At 42.3% G+C, this 18,293-nt stretch overlaps 2 long non-coding RNA genes across 3 annotated transcripts in view; both read left to right on the top strand.

Annotated features, from left to right (window-relative positions):
- LOC120401709 overlaps positions 1-11,182 on the top strand; it is a 38,000-nt gene extending 26,818 nt beyond the window's left edge. For both annotated transcript variants that reach the window (XR_005596671.1, XR_005596668.1), the window contains exon 3: positions 11,011-11,182. This is a non-coding gene — a long non-coding RNA (uncharacterized LOC120401709). The remainder of the gene's footprint in view (positions 1-11,010) is intronic.
- A 30-nt stretch (positions 11,183-11,212) lies between these two features.
- LOC120402238 overlaps positions 11,213-18,293 on the top strand; it is a 34,152-nt gene continuing 27,071 nt past the window's right edge. The window contains exon 1 of the long non-coding RNA XR_005597076.1: positions 11,213-11,264. This is a non-coding gene — a long non-coding RNA (uncharacterized LOC120402238). The remainder of the gene's footprint in view (positions 11,265-18,293) is intronic.

Below are 18,293 nucleotides of genomic sequence, written 5' to 3'. Positions count from 1 at the left end.
TAGAGGAGTTGGCAGAAAAGCACTATGTGGTAGCACATGGAGGAATTTACAGTTAACTTGCAGCTTAGTCCAGTTACCATTGTCGTTCCCAACATTAGCAAACAGTAAATGAATACTCAAACATCAAGGGCTAGATTCCACAGTACACTCGTGCTGCTTTATGTCTCCCTGGTGATGCAAAGCAGCCATAAATCTAATCCTGTATCATAGATCTGATGGAAAGCTGAATTTTAATCTTGTGAAAATAGGATCAGAATTGAAAGTTGTGGTGTCTATCGGGTGTGCTACCACATCCATAATGACCAAACTGGGTTTGTTCCAAACTTTATAGATTTTATCCTTCTGTTGTTCAGTTGTAATGTGGAAAAGTTGCTTGTGGTTTGACAGGCAAAATATTGTTTTTAAGCACTAGACATTTAAAAATGTTCATTTTTCTGCTCTAGTGGTTACATAAATTACAATAATCTGTTGGTATTTTCCCTGATCATTAGGATTGTCCTTTAAATAGTGTACCTGGCATGTCTCTTTGGTCATTACAGAAGTGCCAAGTGAAATACTATTTGGCAGCATCCATGTGGAATAAAAGGCCTGCTTTATTAAAAGGGAAAGCACCCTAGAATGGTGCAATGGGATTCGGCTACAAATGCTTTACATACAATAGGACACGTTCTCATGAACTGATTTAGTATCCCAACTGGGATTCAACTCCCAGGGAGAATTCCAGATTCGTCACTTACTGATTTATTTTCAGTGAAGGGAATGCTGGCTTTTTAGAAAAGGAGGAGGGGAGAAGAAAACTGTCTCATATATTTTATCCCTGTATTGGTGGGTCAGGATGAAGTTATTTGGGGGCAATTTTGTTGCATTCCTTTTCAGACATTCATGCCATAAGTGCTGAGCAGGGGACTTGCTTGCTTTTGCTTAGGCCATGTAAAAATATCTATTGTATTTGTGATTAGATGATGCCTTTCATATGAATCTTGTAAACTTTGCCATACAAGATCTTCATCACCTGTAATACTGTACTAGTGATGTTTGTCTTAGGTACATCTGGGAAGCAACAGATGGGAATAATTTTCAGCTTAAAAAAAATTGTGTGGAAAAAGGAGCATAAGTTTTAGTCATATACTGCCTTTTTGTAAACAGATGATATTCCAAAGAGACATTGTGATTAGTTGTTTTTCTATTTTGTGCAGGCCTAAGGTGATCAGATATTTTCGTGGCAGCAAGATACAAATTTTCCAGTAACTGATTGTTATAATAAAACATCCTGGATCATCGTATTAGCTCTCGAGTCAGTTTAGTGTTGTGCTTTTGGAAACTGACTCCTTAAGGTTCACAAAATGCAGTACTTACAGAGCAGTGTGTGACTTTGCCACAGATCTACAGAACAGCATACACCAACAGGAGAACATTTGGAAATAAAGCAGAATGACTTATGTGAATTTTAACTGGCAAGCAGTAAAAGTTAGAGATAGGTGAGCACATGTGAAGGTAACCAGCAGAAATGAAATATGAGCATGGGTAGGGGAAATACTTTCATAATTAGAAATCGTGAATCCTAATGAGTGAAGATGGAAAAATCCACTTTCAGAGTCATTCTTATAACAGAAATTTTAAACATGTTAAAAAGAACAGTGCACGTATATGTGTAAGTGTGTGTGTGTGTGTGTGTAGTGCACTACATCTATATGGGACAGAGAAAATGTCTTTCCTCTGATTTGAAACTCATATAAAGCCCGAGGAAATGCCAAATTCTAATTTAAATGTACATCTTAAAAAAACAACAATGAGGTTGTTTCAGTCTGTTAGAAATGGCTGAGAGTACTTTATTTCTTGATTGGCAATCCAACTATGTTGCAAATACTGTGAAAATTTCAAAACATGTTGCAACATTTTCTGAGAGATTGTCCCTATCATGTGCTTAGAAAAATGCAGAGATTATTTCTGTTCACCTTCTCACACCACTAAAAATAATTTTCAGCTAGAACAAATGTGAGCTGCTTTAGTTCGTTTCCGGTCATGGCTAGCGAAGAGAGACAATACCTGTTTTATTGACTTGCTTAAGTATCACCGGTATCTGCAATCATCCGTTCCCTTCTTAATGTGAATAATTAACCATATGCATAAGTGTTTGTAGGACTGGGGCTTAGACTGCACACCCTTGCTGGGGTCCACATCTCTGTGTGTGTGTGTGTGTGTGTGCGCGCGCGCGCACGCATGTACAGGGCCCAACATAATGGAGCCCTCATTCAAACCTGACGTCTTTGGCTTCAACTGCAATACAATCAAATAGTCACACCTCAGCAAAGTTATCTAGAAGCTCACTCAAGAAAATTATCAATGTACTGGGACAGTTTCTGATTGTGTTACTTCATTTGAAAGAAGTCACTAACAAAATGAAGCTTGACTAATGGCATTTCGCATACTGTACATTATCTGCAAAAAGCTGTCAGTCAGATTCTATCCCTCAGATCCGTGCGTGGAGAGGACCTACGCAGAAAAGGGGCTTTGGTGTCTCAAAGTCACCATCCATCCCTGCTCTATGGGCCCTGCAAAGGCTCTGTGTGGCTGGAGGGTCAGCGTCGGGGGAAAAAGTGGTGTCAGCCTCAGGACAATCTCGGAGGGGGACGGGACAGGCCGGGGGAAACTGCAATTCCTATTCCAGCTCTATGGAATTTACCTGGAAAAGGTAATGCATGCCACGTCTTATTAACTTTCCCATGGATTCCCTTTCAAGGAACATGAAGGCAGCTATGGCAAGAGGTGTTCCCTTGGACAGCCAGTTCCATTGAAGCTGTGCTGGCAGAGGGTCAGTGAAGGAGGGGGCTACCAGTGACTATAGCTGAAGCACAGAAAGACAGGGCCTCTGCACAGGTGACCCTGGTTTCTCATGGATTCCCCAATACCTATGAGGTTTCTGTCATGTTTAGGGTCATGTCCTGCGGGCTTTGCTTTGATGCCATAAACCACACCCCTCAAAGGTATGCTCTGGGGGAAATCATTTCAAGGAACCCCTCAGAGGTATCTTCATAAAAAGTCCCTCCAAAGCTTTTCGGGAGTGCTCTGCCCCAGTGTTAAGGCAACATTAAGGCTGCACTGTTAAAATGATAGAAAGCAAGGAAATGCGAAAGTTAAGGTTCTTACAGCAATATTAATTTGCACATGGAGTATTTTTTGGGGGGGGAGGAGAGAGAGAGAGTTATTAAATATGTAGATTAATACATTTTGTTTGTGGTGTTAAATATATAAAATAAAGAGAAATAAATGAAATAAAGAGGGTATGCAATGCAATATAACAAAGGTAAAGTTATTGTGAGTTAACTTTTGCAGTTCCTCACTTTTTGTAATTTTAACTGTGCAGACATAAAAGAACACCACCATAGAATTTTCTTTATTTCATCTAAGAAAAATTGATTTCTGATTCCTAGCCATGCTAGCATTTAAGACCCCAATTCAACAAGGCATGTAGGCACCTGAGTTATCTCTCTTCAGCAAAACACTTAATGTGTGCCATTGAATTCAGTGAGATTAAAGTACATATTTCAGTGTTTTGCTAAATTAAGATTAATAGATTATAAAGCCAGAAGGGACCTTTGGGATCATCTAGTCTGACCTCCTGCATAACACAGTCCATAGAACTTCTCTGAATGAATTCCTGTTTGAAATATAGCATATCTTTTAGAAAAAAAACAATCCATTCTTTATTTTAAAATTGCCAGTGATGGAAAATCTCCCACAACCTTTGATAAACTGTTCAACTAGTTAATTACCCTTATTGTTTAAAAAATTGCTCCTTATTTCCAGTATGAATTTGTTTTGCTTCAGCTTCCATCCATTGGATCTTGTTATGCCTTTGTCTTCTAGATTGAAGAGCTCGTTATCAAATTTTTGTTCCCCCATGTAGTTGCTTACAGACTATGATCAAGTCACTCTTTAACCTTGTATTTTTGAAGATCAATAGATGGCGTTTCTTGAGCTAGTCACTCTACGGTATGTTTTCCAATATTTTAATCATTCTTGTAGCTCTTCTCTAACCCTCTCCAATTTGTGAACACCGGAACTGGACATAGTATTCCAGTAGACTGGTCGTACCAGTGCCAAATGCAGAGATAATACAACATCTCTACTCCTACTTCAGATTCCCGCTTATACATCTAAGGATCACATTAGCCCTTTAGCAATAGTGTTGACTGTGATCTCATGTTCAGTTGATTGTTCATCATGATGTCCAAGTCATTTTCAGGGTCAGTCCTTCCCAGGATAGAGTCCCTCATCCTATAGTCAGGGCCGGCTCCAGACCCCAGCGCGCCAAGCGCGCGCTTGGGGCGGCATTTTGCTGGCAGGGTGGCAGCCGGCTCCGGCGGACCTTCCGCAGTCATGCCTGCGGGAGGTCCACCGGAGCCGCGGCTTCAGGGGACCTCCCGCAGGCATGACTGCGGAGGGTTCGCTGGTCCCGCGGCTCGGGTGGACCTCCCGCAGACGTGCCTGCGGAAGCTCCACCGGAGCCGCGGGACCAGCGGAACCTCCACAGGCACGTCTGCCAGAGGTCCCCTGGAGCCGCGGGACCGGCACCGCCAGAGCGCGCCCCACAGCGCGCCGCCCTGCTTGGGGCGGCGGGATTCTTAGAGCCGCCCCTGCCTATTGTATGGGATTAATCACATCCCTAAAGTTTAACATATGTTCACTTTGTTGAATCAGAGGCTAAGTGATCACAAATTAGACTTGTATGCTCTTTTTTCATTGAGATGAAAGAGATGGGGCAGGAGTGGTTTCACATCTTGTTGTTGCTTTTAAGCTGGAGACAGTTTGCCACAAGCGTGGGTTAACAGGGCAACAGCAGACCAAATTGTATTGTGATTGCATAATTTTGATAACTGAAAAAGACAAGCATTTTTAAAGGGAAAGCTTAAAACTTGTAGCATGTATAGTACAGAATGTGGCAAAAATTGTTGAGAGTTGTCTGCATTTTCACAAGTACATATTTCTCCTTTGTGATGCTTTTCTGGCGGGGGGCAAGGTTCTGCTGTGGCAATCTGTGTGAGACTGCAGTCTTCTTCATGACAATTGTCCCTGCAGTATCGCTAATACTTCACATTGGGCAAGAAAATATGTGTTAAGTCACAAGAGGAGTGGAGTTCACTGGGTTCTGCTAAAAACCTTAGCAGATGTCAAGTAAGCATACTTAGAATTGCTTATATCTTTATTTTTGTCCCACCTAGTCTGTATTCAAGCTTGGACATGTTCATAGTCCAAAATTAGTACTATTTACATGCCACATTTCAAAGTTCAGTTATTTTTGTATTATCTGTGTCAAAAAAAAGTGTGGCTGGGTTTGTTTGTTTTTTGGTTTCTTTGGTTTTTGTTTTGTTGTTTTTTGTTTTTCACAGTGGAAATAAGATGCTGATTTTACTTTTTTTTAGATCTATATACAACAAATTACATTTTGTGCTTTGAGATTAAACATGGGAAAATTTGATCCACAAAAACAGATCCTGCCCCCCAAGTTAGGATTAGGTGAAACTAGTTTATAAATGAAACATCCTCTAAACTATATAATTTGCTATTAAGCACATTCTGTATGATCACGTCATTATGATTGTTTGTTTATTTATTGGTTGTCGCACCTGGGAACTCTGCTGGTGGATTAGGGCCCCAGTGTTATACGTACAAAGAAGACAGTTCCTGCCTTAGAGAATTTATAATCTGAGACCCTAATCTGATTTGCATGTCTGGAGCTCTATTGACTTCAGTGGGTCTCCATGTGAGGGCACGCAGTTGTAGGATTTGGGTGCAGGTGACAGACAGGATGCAGCAGGTAAATGAGGCGGGGAGGAAGACAGGAGTAACAGTAAACTAGAATTTATCATAAAAGCAGAAGTCTTGGCTCACCACTTATCTAACCAATGTTAAATTTATAAGCATTGCAGCAGAGAGGGGCTTTTAAGAAGGAAAGTTTTACACATTTTTACAGGGATTTTTGCCAACTGTAAGGGTTCGCATTGGAGACAGACATAAGATTATGTGGAAAAAGCAGGCAATCAAGGCAGGCATCATTGGAGTGAAGCTAGTCTTCAGCTTTTTACATTTTTCAATAATTTCAAATGAGGATATGTGCAAAATAAATAAAAGTTAAAAAAAATCTTTAAAATTGTATCAGTGAGAAATTTTAGAACTTCCATTCTTAGGAGCAGGAACTTGAAACCTGGCAGGGAGCTCACCCTAGTGTGAAAGAATCCACAAAAATTTGGACATATGAGCCTCTGAAAAAATGTCATTTTACACATGCTCAGTAGAGACTCGTTAGAGTTTGGCAGCTAATTCTCTGCACTGAGCATGATCCATCCCCTCACAGATCCTACATTGTGACCAGACTGCGCAACCACCATCTTGATAGAGCAGCTGAGCGTGATTCAGCCAAGGGCCGCAGGGGCTGAGCAGGATTTTCCCTGCAGTTGCTGCTCTTGGCAGCCAGAGAACCATTATGGCATTGGGCACAGGGGCTGAGGATGTGGACTCCATCTCTCCTGTGTTCTCAGTGTTCCCTATGCTTGTGCCCAGGCAGTGAGGAGGAGAAGGAGGAAGCAGTGTGACTTGAATGCAGAAGGGTGAGGAATGCATTGGGAAGGAACTCAGGGAGAGGAGGAGGTTAGGAACAGGAGCTGGAATGCAGGGGGCAGGGGCTGGAAACCAGGATGGGTGTGTGATGGGTTGGATCACAGAGACCCCCTTGGGGCTGCCAACTGGTGTGCCAAGACTATTTCTGCCCCTGCCTTCCCTGCCAGCTTGGGACTCCAGAGCCCTGCCTGGCTGTGCCAGATACGCTTGCTGGCTACAAACACAGACCCGGCTCTGAACCACGTTCCACAAACTGCAGGCTTAACTGAAAGCAGGTTAAGAAGTGTTCCTATATCTGACACTCAGATGCCCAACTCCCAGTGGGGTCCAAACCCCAAATAAATCTGTTTTACCCTGTATAAAGCTTATACAGGGTAAAACCCATAAATTGTTCACCCTCTATAACACTGATAGAGAAATATGCACAGCTGTTTGCCTCTGGGTTAAATAATAAGTAAAAAGTGATTTTATTAAATACAAAAAGAAGGATTTAAGTGGTTCCAAGTAGTAACAGACAGAACAAAGTGAATTACCAAGCAAAATAAAATAAAACACGCAAGTCTATGCCTAATACAGTAAGAAAACTGAATACAGATAAAACCTCACCCTCAGAGGTATTCCAGTAAGCTTCCTTTTACAGGCTAGTCTCCTTCTAGTCTGGGTCCATCAATCACTCACACCCCCTGTGACTACTCTCCTTTGTTCCAGTTTCTTTCAGGTATCCTTTGGGGTGGAGAGGCTATCTCTTGAGCTAGCTGAAGACCAAATGGAGGGGTCTCCCACAGGCTTAAATAGACTTTCTCTTGTGGGTGGAGACCCTCTCCTCTCTCCTATGCAAAGTCCAGCTCCAAGATGGAGTCTTGGAGTCACCTGGGCAAGTCACATGTCCATGCATGATTCGGTTTTTAACAGGCAGCAGCCATTGCTCACATGCTATCTTGAATATCTCCAGGAAGACTTCTTATGTGGATTGTAGCCTTCCAAGATCCATTGTTCATTAAGTGTTTCTTGATTGGGCACTTAATTTGCACATTCCTTTCTCAAGAAGCTGACCAAATGCTTTACTTAGGCCTGGTCTACACTGGGGGGATTGATCTAAGATACGCAACTTCAACTACGAGAATAGCGTAGCTGAAGTCGACGTATCTTAGGTCGACTTACCTTGCGTCCTCACAGCGCGGGGTCGACTGCCGCCACTCCCTCGTTGACTCCACTTCCGCCGCTCGCTACGGTGGAGTACAGGAGTCGACGGCAGAGCAATCGGTCTAGGTAGTGTAGACGTACCCTAAGGCTACTTAAAAATTAAACAAGTACACAGCCAATATTCATAACTTCGAATACAAAAATGACACATGCATACAAATAGGATGAATAAATTCAGTAAATTATAACATTTACAGAGATATGTTACATGGCATATGTATACATATTCCAGTTATGTCATATATACATTCATAAGCATATTTCCATAAAGCCTTATGGGGCGCACCGTCACAGGGTGAGTATAGGAGCCAAGGAAGGAGGACAGAGGAAGGAGAGGAAAGGGCACTGGCAGAAGCTGGGGTGGGGTATGTTAAGAAATGGGGGGAGATCTGAGCTGGGGTCAGAGCCAGAGAGAAATAACAACAGGAAGAGGGGGCAAGGACAGGAGCTGGGGAAGAGGGATGAGAGCAGAAGGGGACGGACAGAGGCTATTGGGGGCAAGGCAGAAGGGTCTGTAACCACTAACGTAGACTCTTCTATGGAGCCTGGAACTGAACAAAGGATTTCTGAGTCTCAGCATTTCTTTGCTGTGTAGCCAACAACTGGGAAACCCACTGGCAAAAATGCCTCCATCCCCTTCTAGTGACAGGTCTACATGGAAGATAACAGCATTGTACTGCTTGTTAGCTCAAGTGGTTGAGGACTATGTTTAGGATCTAAATGATGACCCATATGGCAGGGAAATGGGGACTGAAGGTTATGGGGGAATCAGTATGGTTCTGCATGGAGGACATTTTGTTTTTTCAATTTAAGTTTTTTTAAAAATGTAGGAAATTACATTAAAACTTATTTTAAAGGAATATTTTGGTCACAAAGTCTAGCCACAACAACAAATTATTGTCCCATTTATGTCTATTCAGAACCACAGAAAATCCAATTTAACATGATTATGACTAACAAAAGCAGAATTAGAACCTGGATAATATTAGAAATCAGAATTACTTTCTGGCAATTTGAGATGACACAAATGCTTCCCATTTGGAGTGGGGGGTGAGGGAACCCCTATTATTTACAGGCAGATTGAAAAGGGAACTTTTATTTGTTCAGCATGGCATTTTTGTAGAGACAACTGAGGCCTGTAGCTAACACTTTTAATTTCCAAAATTGTGGTCACAGTGTGTTTGGCCCAATTAATTAGACAAATTACAATCCTTGACATTAAATCCTGGGTATGACTGGTGTGTATAGGGATGAATAATTGGCCGTCTCTATTTAACTGTTCTGTTTTTTCTTGTTTCTTTGGAGAGTTGTTTAATAAAATGCAAGTTTGATTATGATCCAATATAGGATAAAGGAGATAAATGCATAATGAATACAAGAACATAGTTTAAAATTAACACTTTGCAATATATTTGTAAGCAGTCAGGATGAGCTCTATCCTGATATCTGGTGGTGAATTGTGGTGAGTTGTGGAAAAGAACTTCAGGGGGCTGCTCTTGTTTGCATAGGCACACCCACCCTGCCTAGCATGAGCCCACAGCCACCCAAATGGTCACTTTGGCTGCTGTGGGATCCCCAGTTTCTCTGTTATTGGGGCAGGAAGAATAAAGTGTTGTTATCCTGATTATGTGAATCAAGGCCAGTGGAACTGTTTTATGACAGATGGACTCACCATCAACTAAGTAGCACTCGCTAGACAAGGGACATGGGTTCCAAAACCCAGTGAATTGAGAGAGGCTGGGGACAGGCAGTTGTACCTGATGGTATGGGCCCCTTTTGAGGGCCTGAAACACCAATTGTACTGCCTCCTCTCTCCACTGTTGAATAGCAGAGCTAATTTTGATTCCATTAAGAGTTTAGTTACAGGCTGCTGTGCTGAATTCACTTTGGGCCAATGGTGCATCAGCACTGGGGCTTCCCTACTACAAGCTGAAATCACTAAAGAGCTAAAATTACTAAGAGCTGAGATCACTGAGTGCTGTGTTAACTAGTGGGGGAGCCTGAAGATATATTGCTAAGCGGCTGGCAGAGCGGAGCAATTTGTGGGACGGTTGGAGCAGCCCATGGGATGGCGAGTGGAGTGGAGCTGACCAGTTTGCAGGACGGTTGGAGCGACCCACAGGACGGCGAGTGGAGTGAAGCGGGACAGAGCGGAGCAGTTCGTGGGACGGCTGGAGCAGCTCACGGGACGGCTGGTGGAGTGGGGCGGCTTGTGGTGAAGGCTGCAGCAGAATCCCACGGAGAGGCAGGGTAGTCACCCTCGGACCATGTAAGGTGCTCCTTAACACCCCGCATGCCCCTTTCTTCCCCCGCCCCCTTTCCACCCAGCCAGGGGGAGAGGGGGGCGATAAAACACTGCAGATGAACTTTTGAACTCTGGAGCTGGACTGACCAGGGACAGAGACTTTTGGGTTGTTGGACTTTTGGGTGATTTTTGGGTTGCTGGACTCGAGACTTTGGGGTTTGGGACTTTTGGGACTTTGGGGTGATCTTTTGGGTGGTTGGACTTAAGACCCTGAGGGGAAAAGGATACTGCCAAACTTACTTGGGGGTGGGTCTTTTGCTCATGGTTTGTGTTATGAATCCTGTTTGTGGTGATTCCCCAACATAATGCTGTATTGTTTCCCTCCTTTTAATAAAGGATTTTGCTACACTCAGACTCTGTGCTTGTGAGAGGGGAAGTATTGCTTCCTAGAGGTGTCTGGGGGGTGGTATGTAATTGTCCCAGGTCACTGGGTGGGGGCTCGAGCCGGTTTTGCATTGTGTTATTGAAACGGAACCCTTAGATACTGAACCCGGCCCTTGTTGCTGCCAGCTGTGATGGGCAGAAGGGTTACATATTTATTGATTTTATTTAATTGTTACAATGTTATTATGCCTTTATTATACAGATACATATGCACAGAATGGCATAAAATGAGCACCAGTGTTTTTTCTATTTCTGTTTTGATCATGGATTCATATGTGCTATCCATGTTTCAGTGGAACTCCCCATTGAAACCAATGAAGACTACTGTCTAAAAATCAGTGACATGACCTTTTCATAAGACCTTTCTTAGAAGGACACAGTCAGTGTACAAATTTGTTTCAGGAATTACTATAAACCCGATTTAGAGGTCTCCACTGATTTTTGTGGCTTACCAATAATAATTTCCTACTTAACATTTTTTTTCTTGACTTTTTTTGCAGTGCTAAATATCCATTCTAAGAACAAAGGAAACTGACTGAGTGACTGACTACATAAGGGAAACAAAAAAAAAAGAACAGGAGTACTTGTGGCACCTGAGAGACTAACACATTTATTTCAGCATAAACTTTCATGGGCTACAGCTCACTTCTTCGGATGCATATAATGGAACACACAGACAGGAGATATTTATACATACAGAGAACATGAAAAGGTGGAAGTATGCATACCAAGTGGAAGAGTCTAATCAATTGAGGTGAGCTATCATCAGCAGGAGAAAAAAAAACCTTTGAAGTAATAATTGAGATGACCCATAGAAGATGTGAGGAGAACTTAACATAGGGAAGTAGATTCAATTAGTGTAATGACCCAACCATTCCCAGTCTCTGTTTAAACCTAAGTTAATTGTATCTAATTTGCATATTAATTCGAGTTCAGCAGTCTCTCTTTGGAGTCTGTTTTTGAAGTTTTTTTGTTGCAAAATTGCCACCTTCAAGTCTGTCATTGAGTGGTTAGAGAGGTTGAAGTGTTCTCCCACTGGTTTTTGAATGTTATGATTCCTGATGTCAGATTTGTGTCCATTTATTCTTTTGCGTAGAGACTGTCCGGGAAACAATGAAACAAGGTATAGTCAAATACATTAAGAAACTAAAAGAATAGGAACATTAATTTCTCTAATCTCTGTAAGCTATACTAATCTTTCGTGTTACATATAACCATGTCTTTTTTTTTTTAAATCAGACTGAAGTGTGATTTTTGGACTTGCTGGGGTCCCTGTTAAATGTGTTTTAAATGTGTTTTGCACTTGGAAATATGCTAAGATGTGCTTAAAAAAATATGTAAATCATTTTCCAGGATTCAGCTGAACGTGTGCTATTGACTTAAGCTCTTTTTTATTCATATAAATCAGTCTTGAAGCCATCCAGGATCTTGATTTGCTGATGAATCTAATCTTGTTAGTACATGCTGTCCTTATTGTTGGTATGTTTTTAGAAAATAGCACTAAAATACCCCACAGACCACAAACTACCAACAGACCACAAACTACCAACCCAACACCTGTCTTACTATAAACACTAATGTGAGAAATGAAATGTAGGGCTTGACTACATGGACAGATAGTGTGCTCCAAGCCACAGTGTGACTCTACAGGGCACTAACCTGACACTGAGTAACTGGACGTGTGGACCCTGCTACCACACACTACAAGTTCTGTAGAGCAATATGACTGACTGCTCTTTCAAATGGGAGTATGTCAAAGTGTTCTACATAACTTTTAGTGTGTGGTAGCAGGGTCCACATAGCCAGTTAGTGTGCAGCAGGCTAGTGGACTGTACATTCGTATCTCGACTTGCTGTGCACTAATTCTCCATGTGAACATGCCCTTAGGAATTAGTCCTGCATTTGGATCCTGATAGCTCCTTGCACCCATGCAGAGACCCACTGACTCAAGCATCATGTATGAGGGACAAACCCCACAAATGTGTACGCGTTTGTGTAACTTAACGCATGTCAGCAATCTCATTGGGTTACATCACCACCTCTGAGCGCCTCCCATTTAAAAGTGATGAGAGGGGGTTCTTTGGGAGGAAGTCTCCATTTGGATCTCCTCTTTAAAATAGCCCCACATCTTCATATTGTGCTGTAAAGTCTGATTTTCTGAGGAAAAAGGCCTGAGATCTGCCTCCAAACCTAGTGAATCCCTAAAAATCTGCAGAGATTCAAGGGAATCTGTTGTGGAGGTCCTGTGTCTCTGTACCAGCTCTGGCACTGCTTCCAAAATGACTTGTCATGTATTGTAGTTTTCAAAATCCTATGTAGGCCATTCATTCTGGCCTTTTAATACTTAAAGTCCCTTAGGTGTCTCCTTTGCCAATCTTGAGTACATGGGGTTGGCATGGGTGGGGTTGTGGGTATATGAAAAACGGACAGAACCCTTTGCAGCCTAGGTCATAGAGTATTAGTAAAGTCACTCTGTGGCTGCTACTGCATTGCCTGGCCTCCAGGAACAGCCACAGTCCCTGAGCCTCTCCATTACATGATTGGGGAAGGTACTGTTTGAACCCATCTAGTCATAGACATAATGACTCCAACCCTGACCTCAGACTTGCCTTTGAAACCGCATGGCATGTAGAGGGTTGCATGCACGCGTCCTGTATGATTTCTCAAAATTCTGCCCCTGCTCCCTGTAGAACTGCACTCAGGAGAGGGAACAGGAGTTGCCCCTTTCTGAATGGCTGGGGATTTTTTTTTGTTTTTATTTATTAATTCATTCATTTTGCTTGGATGGAGATTAAACTGTTCTCTAAATAGTGAATTCAGGAAAGTGACCTAATTATACTCCTTTATAGTTTCTCTTTGGAGTCTGGTCCTGGAGTTTTTTTGCTGTGGGATGGCCACCTTGGAATCTGCTGTTGTGTGGCCGGGGAGGTTGAGGTGTTCTCCTACAGGTTTTTGTATATTGCCATTCCTAATTGCATCCGAAGAAGTGGGTATTCACCCACGAAAGCTCATGCTGCAAAACATCTGTTAGTCTATAAGGTGCCACAGGATTCTTTGCTGCTTTATAGTTTATGAGCTTTGAAAAGATTCTGAATGACACTGAGCAATTAAGATGCCTTATGTTTATAGTTCTTTCAAGTGTAATCAAGTGAGTAATTGAATAAAACTGAATGGAGGCCACAGCAGGCCACCCACATGTACATTGGCTTTCATGAGCGGTTACAAATAGATGAATAACTCAGGGTGGGGGAAGGTGCAGTGTGGCTAAGTGGTCCTATTTATGTATTATTCAATGAACTTTAGGCATAGAGCTTTCAGTTTAGAGCTATGTTTTCTGTGTATTTCTAAACAAGGATGTTCAGTGGCTTATCAATGTTTTAGAGTATGTTGTGGTGTTTATTTTTTTTTCAATTTATACAATGGGCCTCTTACAAAGCTCTTGGTGGATAAACAATCAGCATTTTAAACATCATAGAACGTATGTTGTGCCTCATTCTCCACTGCCTTGTAACTTGTGTGGTCATGTGTCAGCATTTGTGCAAAAATGCTCTAAGACACTACATAGATCACAACAGCACAGTATTCCAAACACTTCGCACTCATTTACACAGGTGTAAATGACACAAGGGACATTGGTAGAGAAGAATCAGGCCCATAATATTTGAGTGTTTGTGGCAGAAAAATAAGTGAATTTGAAGCAGTGAAAGATTGTAGTTTTAGGGATAATAATAATTTCCTTATTCTAATATATTTTCTTGTTCAGCCGTTGGAAGAAAGCAACTTGTTCTACAATTCTGTACCATTGTCACATGACAGATGGAATGCTGGTATTACTCAAAATAATTAGAAATAGTCTACATGCCAATGTATTTCAGAAGTATATTCTTTTGTACAGGAGTCAGGATGTTCAATTGGTATCAAATCTATGAAAAATGTTGGCATTTGAGAAATCTTCTGCTTCAAATAAAGAAGCATTGGAGTTATATTTGGAGAACATTTCTGTGAATTTGATTTTGCATACATTGCATTGGAGTTCCTGATATGAACATGGGAACAGGCATTGGTTGAATACAATAGTCTCATAATATTCCTTATTCAGATCCATAAAATCACACACTGTCTTATCCTCCTCCAAATCCTTCCTTAAGACTCCCCTTTGCTATGATGCCTTCAGGGCACTACCAGCTGATAACATCTATATAGGTGGTGACTTGACCTATTTATGCAAAATGTGCTCATTTCACTGTTACCTTGTCCTCTTCTCAACCTCATTTTCCCATTTCAGTTTCCTTTTGCAGCTTGTCTTAAATCTGGTCAGTGAGCTCTCTGGGAAAAAGAGTCTTCTCATTATTTGTTTATACAGTGCTAACCCTGCCTAGAACAAGGCCCTGCTCATTGTTTGTAGGTGTTAATGTAGTATAAATATATACTGTTTTTTTCTAAGATGTGATTCTCTATTTCTGTTGCATTCACAAAACAACAGACGTTCCCTCTGGGGGCGGGGGGGAGGCAAAATAACACCTGTAAATTTCCATAGATTTTCACTCAGATCTGTTTGGCTGAGGAACTAAAATGTCTGCTTTACATGTGACTTCACTGAGTTAAGTTTTGTTGGAAAACCTGTGGAAGGAGCCAAAATCTGTGAAAAAGAATGCAAAAGAGAGGTGATCCAATGTGTGTCAGATCATAGGAATGCAATTGGTGACACTGTCAGATCCACACTTGGTGTAGCTGCAAAATCCATTTCCAGATACTGAGTCCCCAGATATCATGTTGGAGTAGGCACAGAGCACTGAATGTCAACATGTAGGCCAACTATTGGAGGCGGAGTTGGCAGCAAGCAGTGCATTCAGTAGGAGACCTCAAACAAACTTTAGTCGCTCAGAGAACAAAATTTCCTGTGCACACCCAAACTGGACCTTTCTACAACTGGAAAAAGAAGATTCCTAACTCTCCATTGACAAACAGAGCCCTTGCTTTTCTCATTGGAAGATCTCAAGATACTGGACTTTAAAAGTGTGGCATTTTTATGTATAGAAAAACAATTGGACTGTAAGTCATTTTAGAAGTTTCTGTGGTTCCCTCTCAGTCTGGTATAGTTAAGCTCATGGAACTAGGGCATGTGGGTGTACACTCACAAGGATTAAAAAAAAATAAACAAACAGTACCTAAAAGAAAAAATCCTTCAAAACATTTTTTCCTTTAACATCTGTGGCGTGTACAAAATACCTGGTTGCACGTGACTTTGCCATTTGTGAGCGTGGTGGGGGCTTCCCTCTCTGACAGTTAGTTTCAAATCCATACCCCTTGTGAGAAGTCATGAATTCACCCAGAAATCACTTCAGCACCTGTCTCTGTAACCAGCAATTTTATCAGCAGTGGTCACCTTTATCAGCAGCCAAACAGTCCAAGTGCCCTCCAGCATCAGTCCCTCAGTCATCCAAGAGGGTGCTTGCTTCCCTTTGGGCTGTGGCTGATTTCTCCTGCACAGAGCAAGCTCGTATGGGCAATGCATGCAAGCTGCTTCCTGGGCTTCCCCCCCAGCTTCAAGCTCAGACTCTTTTCTTGCTGTGGCCCTGCAGTAGCAGCACACTCCCTGTCCAGCAGCCCATGCAGTCCCTACTCAGAAAGCGTCCCCCTCTACCAACTGAAGGAGAATAGGCCGCAGGAACTAGGAGTGGATTTCCTGCCAGCTTTATGCCAGCCAAGGCTCTGTGGGTAGAATGCTGTCCCTTTCACAATGTTGGTATGTCGGGGTACCACAGTGAGTAAGACAAAAAAAATCCCAAATTCATGCCAAAAAAGGAAACATTTATATAATATCTAGTGTATAAGTAAATACAATATATATGCACTCACACTGTAGAGACTATGAGAGCTAGTAGGCCAAGGAATTAGTATCCCAAGGGAAGTCTCATTACTTGAACATATTAAAACTGGCTGGGACAAAATATTGCTCTAGTGAGCAATCCTGGAAGGAAGTGGACAGGATGACTTCAATTCCTGCAGTGCATAGAATTCTACTAAAATTGACCCATCACCACAAGTAAAGAATATTTTTTATACCAAGCCCTCTGATTATTACCTTACATGCTGCTGAATAAATCAAATGTATTTTCCAGTATCCAGGGTAATATCAAAAGCAGATCTGGTCAAATACTTAAAAATTAAATTATTCCAAGAAAAAGGACAAAATTCACCAAATTATTTATTCACTGAATAGTATTTGACCAACTCTATGAAAGTGTCTGGGTATAATGTACCATTATTGAATCATAACTTTGGATTCCCTGCTAGCCACAAAGAAGGCTTCTGTAGTATTCTTGGAGAAGCAACAGGGACACAGGTTTCAGTGAAATGCTTTTATTTAACAATTCACGTCAATATAATGGATGAAATTGAATACTCAGAAATCACTAAACTCTGTCTGTTGTCTGTCCCCATGTCTCTCTTAAGCCTTCTTCCTGTTAGGGCTTGTCTATGGGGGGGGCGGGGGTTAAACTGGATTGATTTGATGGGTATAATTGAACATGCAATATGCAAGCTTCACTAATAGTGTGCAAATAGGATGGCTGTGTGCTATTTTAATTCACACCATGGTCCTTTGCAATGATGCTACCTAGGTAGGTGAAGGACTTCACCTACCTAGGTAGCATCATTGACCAGCAGGGTGGCACAGACGCAGACATCAAAGTAAGGATTGGTAAGGCAAGAGCAGCCTTCTTACAGCTTAAGAACATCTGGAGCTCCAGAGAGCTGTCTTTGGCAATAAAAATTCGACTGTTCAACTCCAATGTGAAATCAGTCCTACTGTATGGAGCTGAAACCTTTAGGACAACCAAAACAACCATCAGGAAGATCCAGACCTTCATTAATAGCTGCCTCAGAAGGATTCTCCAGATCTGCTGGCCAGACACCATCAGTAACATCCACCTCTTGGAGAGGACCCGTCAACTCCCAGCAGAGGAGGAAATCAGAAGGAGAAGGTGGGTCTGGATAGGACATACACTACGCAAGCAGCCAACTAACATCACCAGACAGGCACTGCGGTGGAACCCCCAAGGCAAGCGGAAAAGAGGCAGTCCAAGAAACACCTGGCGACGTGACCTTCAGGCTGATAGCAAAAAAATGGGCTATACCTGGAACCAGCTAGAGTGAATGGCCCAGGATAAAGGACTCTGGAGATCTGTGGTTGGAGGCCCATACCCCGATTGGGGTGACGGGCGTGAGTGAGTGAGTGATGGTCCTTTGCAGCTCTGCTGAGTACTATGCATTGTGGAATTTTTCTCACCATGCATTTGTGGGATCCATTGCATATACCAAGCAGGTTAAAATTTTGAGAAAATCCCATATTTCTGCTGTCTCTGCCCATTCTTTGTTTCTGTGTGGGCCAGTGCCATTGTTTGAATTATCATCAGCCAGCATGGACCTAGCAATGCTCTGTGCTGCTGTGCTGGCAACTACAAATACACTGAGGCTGCTTGGCTGTATTTCAGCTCTCAGACCTGGAGCTTCAGTTTTAGACTTTGCCCACTGCACAACTGAGCAGATGATGTGGTGGCAGCTGCAGCAGCAGGAACTTCAGCAGCAGCAGAGAAAGCAGGGCGAGGAAGAAGAGGACACTGACTCACAACTGCTGCTACAGGAGCTGTTCCTTAGGGCAGCTTCACATCATGCAGCACCATTTCTGGGTTTGGGAAGCCACTGTGGATTGGTGGGAAAGGATCATTCTGCAGACCTGGGGCGATCAGCACTGGTGAGAGAATTTCCAGGTGGTGATGGG

This window comes from Mauremys reevesii, linkage group 3 (genome assembly GCF_016161935.1).
Source record: "Mauremys reevesii isolate NIE-2019 linkage group 3, ASM1616193v1, whole genome shotgun sequence".
In the NCBI taxonomy this organism is placed as follows: Eukaryota; Metazoa; Chordata; order Testudines; family Geoemydidae; genus Mauremys; species Mauremys reevesii.
The sequence above is the reverse complement of the archived record's forward strand: the minus strand, read 5'-3'. Positions and strand labels throughout refer to the sequence as shown.